At 37.9% G+C, this 13,027-nt stretch overlaps 1 pseudogene; it reads right to left on the reverse strand.

The window, feature by feature from the left end:
• Nucleotides 1–6,712: 6,712 nt before the first annotated feature.
• LOC136140300 (eukaryotic translation initiation factor 4 gamma 2 pseudogene) lies at nt 6,713–11,979 on the reverse strand (annotated as a pseudogene).
• Between the last annotated feature and the right edge of the window lie 1,048 nt (nt 11,980–13,027).

Here is a 13,027-nt window from a genome sequence, read left to right on the forward strand (position 1 = left end):
CATTGAATGGCACAAATACAACTATCAAATACTAAGAGAGAAGAGTTTGTTGGTGATGCACAGTCTCTCAGATTTGTTACCAGCTTTGACCTTGTACTTTTAAGATACACAGACTAATCTTAATACAATGAGTTAGGACTATTTTAGAGTTAAAGAAGATCCCTCTCTATGTAAGACAGTCACCAAAATTCACCAATCTCCTTCCATCTTGTTTCAACTGTTTCATATTTCACTCTCACTTTAATGGCTTCAACCCTGTTCTTTTTGATGTGAAATAGCTTCCTAAATTTTGATTTGAGGTGGCTTCTAAGAATGTTGGTGACACACTCTCTGGGTCTTGCATTCCTGGCTTCTTTGGTTAGAGCAGTAGACCTAAGTGGAATTGACCAAATACTTCAGGCTCTTAGCAGTCTAGGCAAGTGTTGGATTGAGTTTTCCTATTCTCTTTGAAATTAGGTGTGGGAATGTGACTTGTTTTTTTCCTAAGAAATGAGAGATGAAGTGATATGTCACTCCTGGATGAAAATTTAAAGAGGGAGGCCACAATTCATCAGATTGCCTTTGTACCGCTGTGTTTAATGTAGAAGTACACTTAGATAAAATGTCTTTCAGCCTGGATCCCTGAATTGCCACAATGAATAGGACCCTTATTTTAATCCCCACAACTAAAGCTAATAACTGAGATTTGAGGGGTTCTTTGTTACTTGGGCATACCTAAACATATATTACTGTTACAGGGAGATTAACTGACCTTAATAACGGCATTTCAAACAAAACTTTCTGGTCTCTATCTGTTCCTGTCCATCCCAACCCTTAATGTGTATAGATTCTTAATTCATGGATATACATAAGCATTAATTGCCACAAATGCTAAAACCATCCAAGTTAAACACTTATTTTTTCAACAATTATTTTTATGCCCAGAGTCATTTCTACTGTTTCAATAATTTTACCCTTTTCAAACACCCACTTGTTACCCTTTTACTTTTATGACAAAGGAGAGTGTGCATGAGGATATTATGCCTCATAAAACTGCATATTATAACAATGTCTATGGAGAAATATATTTTCCTGAGATTGGAGGTTATCATTTGTGGAGTTATCATTTGTGGAGTTCAAGCGTAGCACCAAAATCAACCTTTTTAGATTCATTTAACAAAAATACAACTTTTCTCTTTCTAAAACCAAAGGCTGGAAACTACCTACACAAATCTTCATAATGTATCTTTGATATCAACTAGCATTTAAAAAACATTCTGATGTGTTAAGTATAAAGGAATCAGAGATATGCTGATTGAATTTTCCATTGAAGTTGAACATTTTAAAGAAAAAGACAAGAAAGAAAAGAAGTTGGGGGATGCATGTTGTTCTTTGCTTCACATAGAACATTTGAAAATCTGCCTGACCTCTGATTTTTATTTATTTAAATTAACAGCAGCAGCATTCACTGCCAGTTGGTCCACAGGCACAGTGAGCTAATTTTAAAAAAAAAGGAACTTCAAACTATCATTTAAACCTTTTAAAATAATTCAGCCAATACAAGGGTTGAAAAAGCATCACTTGGATTGGCAAACCAGAGGAACTAGGTCCCAGAGGGCAGTAAATCTGGATTTAGCCGGAGCTAAATGTGTGTTGAGAAAATTTTGATGGAGACTTCCCCAGGAGTAACTGTACATTCCCAAGGAAGAACTTGGAATGAAAACTGGGCTGCACCCAATGCTAAATGCAACTATTTGGAAGACTTTCCACCCTTTTATCTCCCCAGCTCAGACTATAAACTTTGTTAGCAGTTTCAGTTGGTGTTTTTGTCTCTACACAGTACTCCAATTTGAAATCTTATTCCACATTGGGAATATTTCCCGTCAAAGCAACAGCATCCTATATTCATTTTGCATTCTATAGGTCATTGAGTTTTTCATTTAGTTTGAAATGTCTTGAAGCTCTCATCAAAGGTGATGCTAAAACAACAATTTTTTTTTTTTTTGCGGTACGCGGGCCTCTCACTGTTGTGGCCTCTCCCGTTGCGGAGCACAGGCTCTGGACGCGCAGGCTCAGCGGCCATGGCTCACGGGCCCAGCCGCTCTGTGGCACGTGGGATCTTCCCGGACTGGGGCACGAACCCCTGTCCCCTGCATTGGCAGGCGGACTCTCAACCACTGCGCCACCAGGGAAGTCCAAGAACAATTTTAATAAGTCATCTAGTGCTTCTCTCAGCCCACACATATTTTTGGCAGCACAGGAATATTGCTTTCTGCCATCTGTGCAGAATAGAATTTGGATTTTTGTTCAGGGTCAGTTAGAATGTGCTTAAGACCCAATGTGTAGCTAGGCTTTGATTCTTGCTCTAAACTTTTGGTTTGTGTTGTTTAGAATTTAAAGTAGTGGTTTCATTAAAATCTTCTCTTTCTTTTCTGTAGCTGACATATTGTACTAATAAAGTTTAAAATAAATTCTTTTCAGTAGTAGTTGGTTGCTTTGTTTTTATGGCGATCTAATCTAACATCATTTCATTCAGTTTGTTTTGAAGATACACTCTGGGAGAGGAATAATTTAAGAATACACGACAGTCGTTGTATACACCAAGGTATAAACACACAATCTGACTGAGGAATGTCTAGGCACCAGGCAAATTTCTCAGTAATATTTGTACTTGATATTTTCATTCCCATTCTGACAGATGAAGAAACTGAGGCTCAATAATGATACACAACTAGTAAGAAGTAGAATTAGGCTGTTAACTTAGGTTTGTGTTGTGCCAAAACTTATGTTCTACTTAAAGAAACATGCTCCAATAATATTCACTTCTTTTCAATAAAGATGCATAAGTTCCTATTATTTGCTGAGGACTACACTGAGTTCCTTGGGAAGAAAGAAACTGAAACAGGAGGTTTCATTCTTTCAGAATTTTTAAATATAAATGAACAAGGTAGCACACATAGGAAGTAACCTCTATATTACTGCAAGGATGTTCTTTCTCAAACACAAAGCTACTTACATACCATTTTGTTGAAAAATGTCTTTAGTGTCTTTCTGTCTACAGGATAAAGCCTAAATTATTTAACATGACATTAACTGAACCTCTGCCCATTTCTCCAACTTAATTTCCAATATGCTAATGTCCTTATAGCCTACATTCCAGCTACCCCAAACTACTTGTGCTTTCTGGAATGTGACTTTTTGTCACTATCCTAAAATTTTGCTGTTCCATTTTTTTCTATCTGGGATTTCTTTCCATCATTTTAAAGGCAAGTTTTTGTCAAGAATCATCTGAAACAATACCTCTTTCATGGATTATGCTTTTTATCACCTGTAAACCACATCCATGCTTCTTCAACAGAGCTATGGCAGCTACAGCTTATGTTTACATACTTTCTTCCTGGGTAGATTGAATTTTACAGTCTCAGGGCCATGTTCAGGGTATGTGGTAGAATTACAGCCATTAAATATTCTTTTAATAAGCAAAAAACTGAGAACAGGAGAGAGAGGGTGGGTGAAAGGACCATCCAAATCTCTTGTAGGAGAGCAATAGGAAGCCCCGCAATAAATCTTATGAAAATTCAAAGCAAATAAATTCTATCATCATAAAGATTAGCTAGTTAATCTTTAACTAGGCTTCCATTAAAATAGTAGACACATATCAATAAAAATGACACAGGTCACTTTAGCTACCATGTACTCAGAGAGGGGGATTCCAACAGAAATTTTCTTTAAAATACAACAAACACACTTTAGTTACTGTGAATGAGAGAGAAAAGTACAGCTGTCCACAATGACATCTCACCTCTGGCCTAGATGATGGTCTTACACAGACAGACACACACACGATGAGGGTCTCATACACACACACATGCATGCACACGCCATGTGCACACACTCTCTTTTAAAATAGATTTTGGTGCTTATAAATACAAGATGACCAATATTATACATGTTACAAAAATTTTTGATTGTATTTCTTTGGTGTTTCCTTTTCTCTTTTTATTTATTCAGTTAGTTACGGCAGTAACTGTAACAGTCATTTAGTATCACTTCTGCTTCAGTAAATTACCTTGCTTTATCCCGGGGTGGGGGGGAATACAACTAAAACTCAAAGAAGAATGTAATAAGCCCTAGAACAATATATACATTGCACTGAGATAGGATTAGCTCCTTCAGAAAGTGGTAGGGTTTAGCACAAGAGGTATGAGAGTGGACCCCCAGGGATCTTCTTAATGGGAGACTGCCACTAGGAAAAAGAAAAACAGGAAAAAAGAGAACATGGTTAACCACAGAGGAAGGGTAGTAAAAAGAAGAGAGAGGGTAGGGTAACCAGTAAGAAAGTAAACTATATTATTTTCCCAGTGCCACATCCTGGGCCAAAAATCTTGCTCATTCAGGGAATTGGCAGAGATGAATCATTTTTCTCATTTTCAGTTTTTGGTACATTCTTTCTGAGCAGCTCATTTGAAGAATGTAAACTCCAGGAACATGGATCTGTGTATCCCAGAGCTTTCAGAGTGATGAGAACCCTGGCTGTTGGTTGAATGAAGAAGCAAGAATACCCTAGTGTCTGACACCAAAGTCCTAGGTGTGTGCCCTTAACCTGCCTCTATCTCCAGCCTCAGATTTTGCCACATCATAGTTAACCTACTGCAGCCTCACAGGTCTGCTTCTCACCAATGAGTCCTCCAAGCTTCTGGCATTTGTTTTGGTCTGAAACCCTACGTCATCCTGCCCAATAGATACATAGTATGAACCACAAAGCAAGTCTGACGTGTAATTACAAATTTTCTAGTAGCCACACTAAAAATGTAAATTAGACAGGTGAAGTTAATTTTGATAGTAATTTTTTATTTAACCCAATATATATAAAACATTAACATTTGAGAAGTAGTCTATATAAAAATGGAGGTATGAACAAGGTATTTTATTTTCTTTTTATTTTTATAATAACATGTAGAAGTTTTTGTGTATACTGGACTTACAGCACACCTAAATTTACACTAGCCGTTTTTCATGTCCTTCATTGGACAGTGCAGTTCAAACCCTTACTGTTTTCACTCTCCTCCCTCCGCCTTTCCCTGGGAAGCTGTTCTAATCTGCTATTATGGCTTAGAGAAAAGCTTCCCTTTCTGGAGATCAGATTTTACCTCTATATCATATACTCTCTTATAAAATTCTTCATTATAGAAATTCTATGCTAATGAGTAATGACTCTTGGTGCTATCAGTTTAAAATCTGTATTCCTCACTAGACTGAAGGCTCCAGGAACACTTCTTTCATATTAATCCTTATATCCCCTGTGCTTACATAATATCCAACAAGAGGAGACATTTAATTAATACCTATTGAATAATCATTATTTAGTGCCTCTGACCCTTTATTTCCTCATCTATATAACAGGGATAAAAATGCCTATCTCATAGAGTGATTATAAGAATTAAACAACTTCATACATTCATGCACGTTTGTGTGTGTGTGTGTGTGTGTGTGTGTGTGTGTGTGTGTGTGTGTCTGTACTTAGAACAATGGCTAATACATCGTAAGTTCTATATAGGGTCTGGCTTTTGGTAACAGTCATAGCAGTACGACTAAATCTAATTTTGTGAGGATTAAGGCAGACAGTAGATTGAGGAGGGTGTCTGGCATATGATAGTGCTACTTTTAAAAATTTTGTTATGCTCAGTCTATTATTTCATATAAATGTCATAGCATATGCTCTAGTAATTAAACCTCTTAGTATTAATTTGTAGTCCCAACCTTGGATTGTAATATTCTTAAGAGGTCCAGGAAAATAAAGAGTATTCTTCATTTAACAGCAGCCTGCACATATAATTACTAGAAGAAATGCAGAATTAAGCTTTAATTAAGGCCCACATGAGACTGCTTGGTGAATGTGTCTAGGTAGTAACATTGCGCATCTGTAAACCATAACTTCTAGAGTTTAGTATTTCCCCTTCCATCAATTTTTTTTTCAAGTATCACAATGCTTATTGATAGATACAAGTATATAAAATCAGGGCATGAACATGACTTCATAAATTAAGTAGACTTAATTTCAATACTATAATACAAGGGACCAATTCAAATTCTCACCATTAGTTTCACACTCACAAAGACCACTTCAAGGGCACTTACAATCTCTCAAAATTTATCAGTTTTGTGCAAGTAAATCATGTTTCTTTTAAAAAGACTTGTGCACTTGCTCAGGCTCAAGGATATTAAAATCTAGCACATAAAACCCATTACTAGAGGTAGAAATACTGGCAATATACTATTACGCAATCATCAATTACAGTTAAGAATTTTTCTGTAACAACCAAATGGATAAGTAAATATTGCAACAACCCAAGTATTACTAAGCAAAGTGCATTTCTACAGTACTCAGTGCTGCTATTCAGTTTTCTAACTTAAAACAACCTATGATAACTGGCAGCAAAGAAGGTCCCTGCAATAGACTGCCTCTGCTTGAGAACTTATGATGTAATTATTGCATGCTGCTAATATACTATCTAAACATTAAAGATACTCCTAAAATATTTGATGGTAGACTATGATTAAGACATTACACTGCAAAAAAAACTTATGCAGAAGGAAATCCTAACTGACACGCTTCTGCTTTAAATATTGTGCAAACATTACAGCAGAATGAATTTTCGCAGTGGTTAGGTCAAATGCAGTTACGTCATAGTAATGGTATGTTTTGCACAATTTAAGGCTTTGGCTGATTCTTTTAATTAGCTTCTTCCTCTGGTTTTTCTTCTTCAGCAGTTTCTAGCCAGGTTAGTCACTGATTCACCTGGAACAAAGCCTTGCCTTTCCCTGGGAACTCTTGGGCTATATCTTCTTTCCAAGCCAAGAAACCTTCTTCAATAATTTCCATGTCATAGAAGTGAACAAAAAAGCAAAGTAACATGCCTTTTGGGAAGTTGCTATTGTAGCAGTGCACCTGAAGAGCACAGAGGGCACTGACTTGTAGATCAATGTGATCATGAAGGAATTTCTGCATTACTGGCTTGAAGGAAAGAAGCAGTTGTTTTTCCTGCTCTGTTCTTTGGAAGGAGCAGAGGAAGAATCTCTTTCATCACTGGGTGGGTTTACTTCACTAGAAATGTACTGTAAGAAGCTGGTCACTAAGATGTTCACAAATCCTTTACCTACATGAAGTTTGGGAGAGATGTTATCTTTAATCCACTTATATATGGTTTGAGCGGATGATCCAACTTTATTTGCTTTAACAGTGCCTTCTCCAATTTGAGGAGTAGGAATAAGAAACTCAGTCCGTTTCCTCCCAAGATCTCCAACATGTGGTCCTTATTCTGATCAATTTCTGGGAGCATTTTCTGCATATTAACCTTGCTTTGTTGGAAAAGCTCTGTTAACCACTCTCAATCTTATAATTTAGCTAATTTCTGAAGACAAACTAAGAAGAGAGGAAAATGGGTGCCACTTTCCAGTGGTTGAGCTAGTTCTGAAATGCTCACCAGCTCCGAAATGATAGCATGAGCTTCAAACTGTGCTAAATATGATTTCACCAAGGGGATATCAATCTCCAGTTTGAGGCACTGGTCCAATACACTCAGGAAAGACTGCATGAAGTTGTCACTTGTGGCCATCCCTTCCTGTTTGAGTAAACTGATCAAAGAACTTGCTTTTTCTTTATCGCTTCTATCTAGTGACAGGATGATTACTTTGCTTAATATCTCAGGGAGAAAGTGTTTAGAAGCCCTCATCTCTCTTACACCATTGATAGCTTCGTTTGCATTTCCACTATTCAGATACTTGGCTACAACAGTTTTGGTTAGTTTAAGCAGTTCTTCCTTTGATGGTGGTGGCTTTTTACTGGTCTCGGCAGGGTTTTCCTGAATAAGTGGTGGATTAGTTTTGAGACCAAGCTGAGGTGTCTGTCTCAGAGGTGGTGTTTGAGTGTGTGGTGGTTGTGCACTAGAAGGAATCATAGTTTTCTGGGGCTGAAGCTTTGGAACTTGATTGTTATTCATTAGGAAAGACTGAGCAGGCCTCAGGCTAATCTCATCTGCATTAAGCTGTCCTTTCTTAGGAAACTGAGGTGGCATATCCTTCAACTGTCCTTGCAGCTGGGATAAAATTCCCTGACTCTGGTTATGGTAGAGCTGGCTTAGCCCCTGGCTTTTCATAAACTTGCCTCCCATCTCCCCCAACTGTGATTGTGTGGGAGGTACGATGTGTCCCCCATGGCCACTGAAGAGTTGATTTGAACGACGACACCCCATAGTGGGTGAAAATCTATCCTGGATAACTCCTGGACCAGTACCAATTCTGCTACCTGGCATTTGTCCAAACATATCAGCAAGTCCTCCAAGTGGGTCCCTATCCATTGTCATCCTGGGTGGCATGAACGGTTCCTTCAGAAAGAAGTCACTTCTCATCCCTTGAGCCATAGGAGCAGGAACAAACACTCCTAGATCTTTTACCGCATCTTGATGGATTTGATTGATCATCTTTGGTCCATTGTCAAGAAAAGCCTTGCGAGGAACCCAATGGTGTTCTTTCAACTCTGTGGTATGCTGCAGCAGGAAACGAATCCTCATCAGCAATTCCTTACTTAACATCAAGGAGCACATTTGGGCAAAGTACTGATCCATTAAGGACTTGGCTCTTTCTTGGTCTAATCTAGGTTCCACTGTCCTCATTATCTGACAGAGGCACTCCAAATCCTCTTCCATATCTTTGAGTTGGAGTCTCTTCTTTTTTTCCAAAAGTGTTTTGGAAGGATAGATTCATAAGTAAGATCAAGCTTTCCAAGTTCTCCAACGAATCTGATGTTCCCCAACATCTTGATCTTAGCAATGGCTCTCTGTTCCTCCTCCTCGGGGAGGAGGGGATTTTCACGCTTATCATAGATATCAACATTTCTGGTTCGGTTTTCAAATTCATCTTGTAATTTGGAAATTCAGAGGCGTCTGAATGTTGTGCTTTGCTTCTGTCCTGGTTGACCCTCTGCTGCTGGGCCATCGAAGTTTGGTTCATCTTCTGCCAATCGCAGACATAGCTGAGCATACAGTGAGCTATACTTGGGCTCTTCTAGGGCTTTGTCCACAATCAGCAGTATGATGCCTTTAAGGATGAGTTTAGACTCTACACCCACAATGAGGAGCTCAAGGCAAAGCTTGTCAAACTTCTCAGGAGTAAGCTTACTTAGTATGCCTCTTACTTTCCTGAAGATTGCATCATGTCGTTCTTTTTCATTTGCATAGTTGTTTGCTACGGAGTTGTCACCTCGTCTAGTGTTTCCTGCAGGAATCCATTTCTGCGCGTTTTTGCCCTGGGGATTTCCCCAGGAACTCACTGTTGCCAGCAGTCTTGAGATAGTGCTGAGGTGCACACCGGCTTCCTCCTCCGCCAGAAGAAGCACTGAAAAGAGAAGTACCACCTTCTGCAATCTCAATCTTCACTTTGGCAGCTTGACAATGAAGAATCTTCAAAAGAATAATATTAATGGATGGGGTGGGAAGGGAAGGGGATGGGAGAAATGAAATACCTTCACCGAGAACTCAGCATTTGCCACTGCAGCTGCCTCCTCAGGATCTGGTCATCGGGGACAGGGAAGGGAGGGGGAGGGGAACGGAAAAGAAAAAAGGCGGAGGGAAGGGGGAGGAAGGAGTCGCCCCTTCCAGCAATGTTATGTGATTTAAGAAGGCATTTGAGTTTCTGTAGTTTTATTTGTCTAATGAGAGGGAGGACTGGTGATTATTTCCTAAATTTGGGCCAGTCATGAAAATCTGTCCCCATAACTGATTCTTCTTTAGCCCCCTCTGCAGAGACATACACTGTTAATCAGCTTATTGTACTTTCCTTTTCCTTTCATTGTCTTTACTCCTTCCATCTGAAGTGTAGTTGTAATAAAGTCAGTCGAGCCTCCTGCAGGCTAATGTGGACTGGGAGATAATGGGTTACACCTATAAGGCCTCTCAACCTTGCAAACGATAAGAATCCGTAGTGACTATCCAGTCCATCCAACATTAAAATAGAAATCTAATAGTATAAAATGGTTGTAAAGATAACTCAATGTCCCAGGCAAGGATTTAAAACGCTTTTTTTTTTTTTTTTTTAAGTAGAGTTGATTTACAATGTTGTGTTAGTTTCTGGTATATGGAAAAGTGATTCAGATATACATAAACACACACACATACATATATGATTCAGATATATATACACACATATACACACATACAAATTCATATATATTTTCTTTTTCATATTCTTTTCCATTATGGCTTATTACAGGATATTAAATATGGTTCCCTGTGCTATACTGTAGAACCTTGTTTAAAAAGCCTTTTTTAAAAAGCAGATGTTAACCCTCAAGAGGGAGCCATCTACAACTCAGTATAAAGGACTTAGTTGCCACAATAACCCTTTGTTCTGGACAAAAGTCTGATATGTTCACTGATTTCTACAATCAAAAGATGACTACATGGTGAAATTAGGCTGATTTTCCTTACTGAGGCCCAATGGTCAGTAAGTGGTCAGAATGGCCAGTAGGGATATGGAGATCCTATGGGTCACAGGCAGGAGTGGAGGTACCACCAAATTGCAGCTCAGATTATCACCAAGAGAAAAGTTAATGGCTTTTAATCAAGAAAGCCAAGATAAGTGGGCTTTCAAAGAAAGGGAAGCAAGAAATTGGAGACCTGTGGAGGACATAAAAGAAAGGGGAGTAGCTGGAGAAGGATTACTTTGCACATTTCATATTTAACACTCGATAATGCCTCTGCCTGTGGGTAAAAGCTAAATAAATTAGAAAATGTTAGTAGGATTTATCATGCATCATGCAAATAAAAAGGTTGGAATTCACTCTGATGTGAGTTACTTTGAATTCTGAAACCACAATTTAATAGCTGCGTGCTCTTTGTCTGCTTACTTAAGCTTGATAAGCTTCCACAGTCTCTACTTCTAAGTAACAGGGAAATGCCTATGGTACAGATTTCTTTTGGCTTTCTTTGAATTACTAAATGGCACAGAACAGATCTAAATAATGCTATTTCTCTTTTCTGTCCCCTTCTTTCTTTCATCTGAGTGGCATTGTGTTTGTACAATTCTGTAGTTAGCATGATCAAACCTTCTGCAGATTTCACACTGCACACTTAGGAATACAAACCAAATTAAAGAGAAGAATGTGACAAAATTGCAATGGTGAGTGTGTGTGTGTGTGTGTGTGTGTGTGTGTGTCTTGTAAAAGTTGAAGGTATTGATTAAAAAGTCTCCATTTCTTAAATTATTTCTGGCTCAATTTTCTAGACTTTCAGGTACTTTTAAGATCTTTTTATTCTTAGGAATAAAACATTCATTTTTGCATACAAATAACTAGCTGGAGATAGAAGAATAGAGAAATATACTCAGTAGGAATTAGTAACTTTAAGATAGTAATGAGCATAACATAACTATCTTCATCACTTTCATATACACTGCCTTCTTACACACCCACAATAATCAGGTGAGATAGGTAATTACTAGTCATACTTCACAGACAGAGATTATAAGACTCATCTTAAGGTCACAGAGCAAAAAGTTGCAGGCTCTCTAAATCTCACCTTTTCATATAATATTGCTGCTGCCAAATGCAACAATATTTTCTTGTGTAAAAAGATCACATTTTAATTTCCCCTGATGTTACGAAAACACAAGTACTAGAGAGGAATGTGGTTGACATTAAAACCACTGAAAACAAACTAAGCACTCTTTTTACGGAATCTTTCCAATTTAGGAAAGCCCATAACTATAAACAAAGAAAGTACCATACAGAAGAGAATGAGACAACAGTTACTATCTAGGAAATATTATCCAAAGTCTACGTGAATAGGCCTTCAGTCCCAGACATTTAAAGTCTACTAGTTGTGGGCCTAACAGCAGTATACCCAAATGATAGAGTATCCAGGACAGTATGATGATACCTGCTTTAAGAGAAGTCATTTCCAAATCATTGAACCTTGAACAATGAAAGGTGAGCACTACTGGCATACCGGTTAGACTGAACAAACCCAGAACACAGTATACATGGATCAGATCTTTGCTATCTATAAATATTACATAAGCATTCAGTACTGGACAGCTCTGGGCTTTCTGAGTATAGGCATTGTTCTTCAAGATAGGCATATGTAATACCATGTAGTATACAGAAAAAAAAATTAATTGGGAAAGGAAGACCTTAATCCCAGCTGATTAATTCGCTCTGAAAAGTTATCTATGGTCTCTGAATTGTCATTTACCTGAGATCAAAATCTCTGACCTGCCTACATCACAGAATACTTAGGAATTATCATAGAACTAAAATACCCCATATTGTGTAAAGAACAGACAGATTATAAGGAGGTGTTATTCTCAATACAAATTTAAAACTTCCTGTTGTTTCAATCCATCTAGCTCATTATATGTGAAACTTCTTTTAAATACTAATTAATTTTATTATATTTATTTTTTAAAATTTGGAGCTAATGAATTACTTTCTTAATATTTTTATAGACCAGGCTCTTATTAGTTATCTATTTTATACATATTATAATGTATGTATGCCAATTCCAATCTCCCCATTCATCCCACCACCACCAAGCCGCACCTCACTTTCCCCCATTTCTGTCCATACTTTTGTTCTCTACATCAGTGTCTCTATTTCTGCCTTGAAAACTGGTTCATCTGTACCATTTTTCTAGATTCCACATATATGCGTTAATATACGATATGTGTTTTTCTCTGACTTAGTTCACTCTGTAGGACAGTCTCTAGGTACATCCACGTCTCTGCAAATGACCAATTTCGTCCCTTTTATGGCTGAGTAATATTTCATTTTATATATGTAGCACATCTTCTTTATCCATTTGTCTTTTGATGGGCATTTAGGTTGCTTCCATGACCTGGTTATTGAAAATAGTGCTGCAATGAACATTGGGGTACATGTGTCTTTTTGAATTGTGGTTTTCTCTGTGTATATGCCCAGTCGTGGGATTGCTGGGTCATATGACAGTTCTATTTTTAGTTTTTTAAAAACCCTCCATAATGTTCTCCAGAGTAG

This window comes from Phocoena phocoena, chromosome 20 (genome assembly GCF_963924675.1).
Source record: "Phocoena phocoena chromosome 20, mPhoPho1.1, whole genome shotgun sequence".
NCBI lineage: Eukaryota > Metazoa > Chordata > Mammalia > Artiodactyla > Phocoenidae > Phocoena > Phocoena phocoena.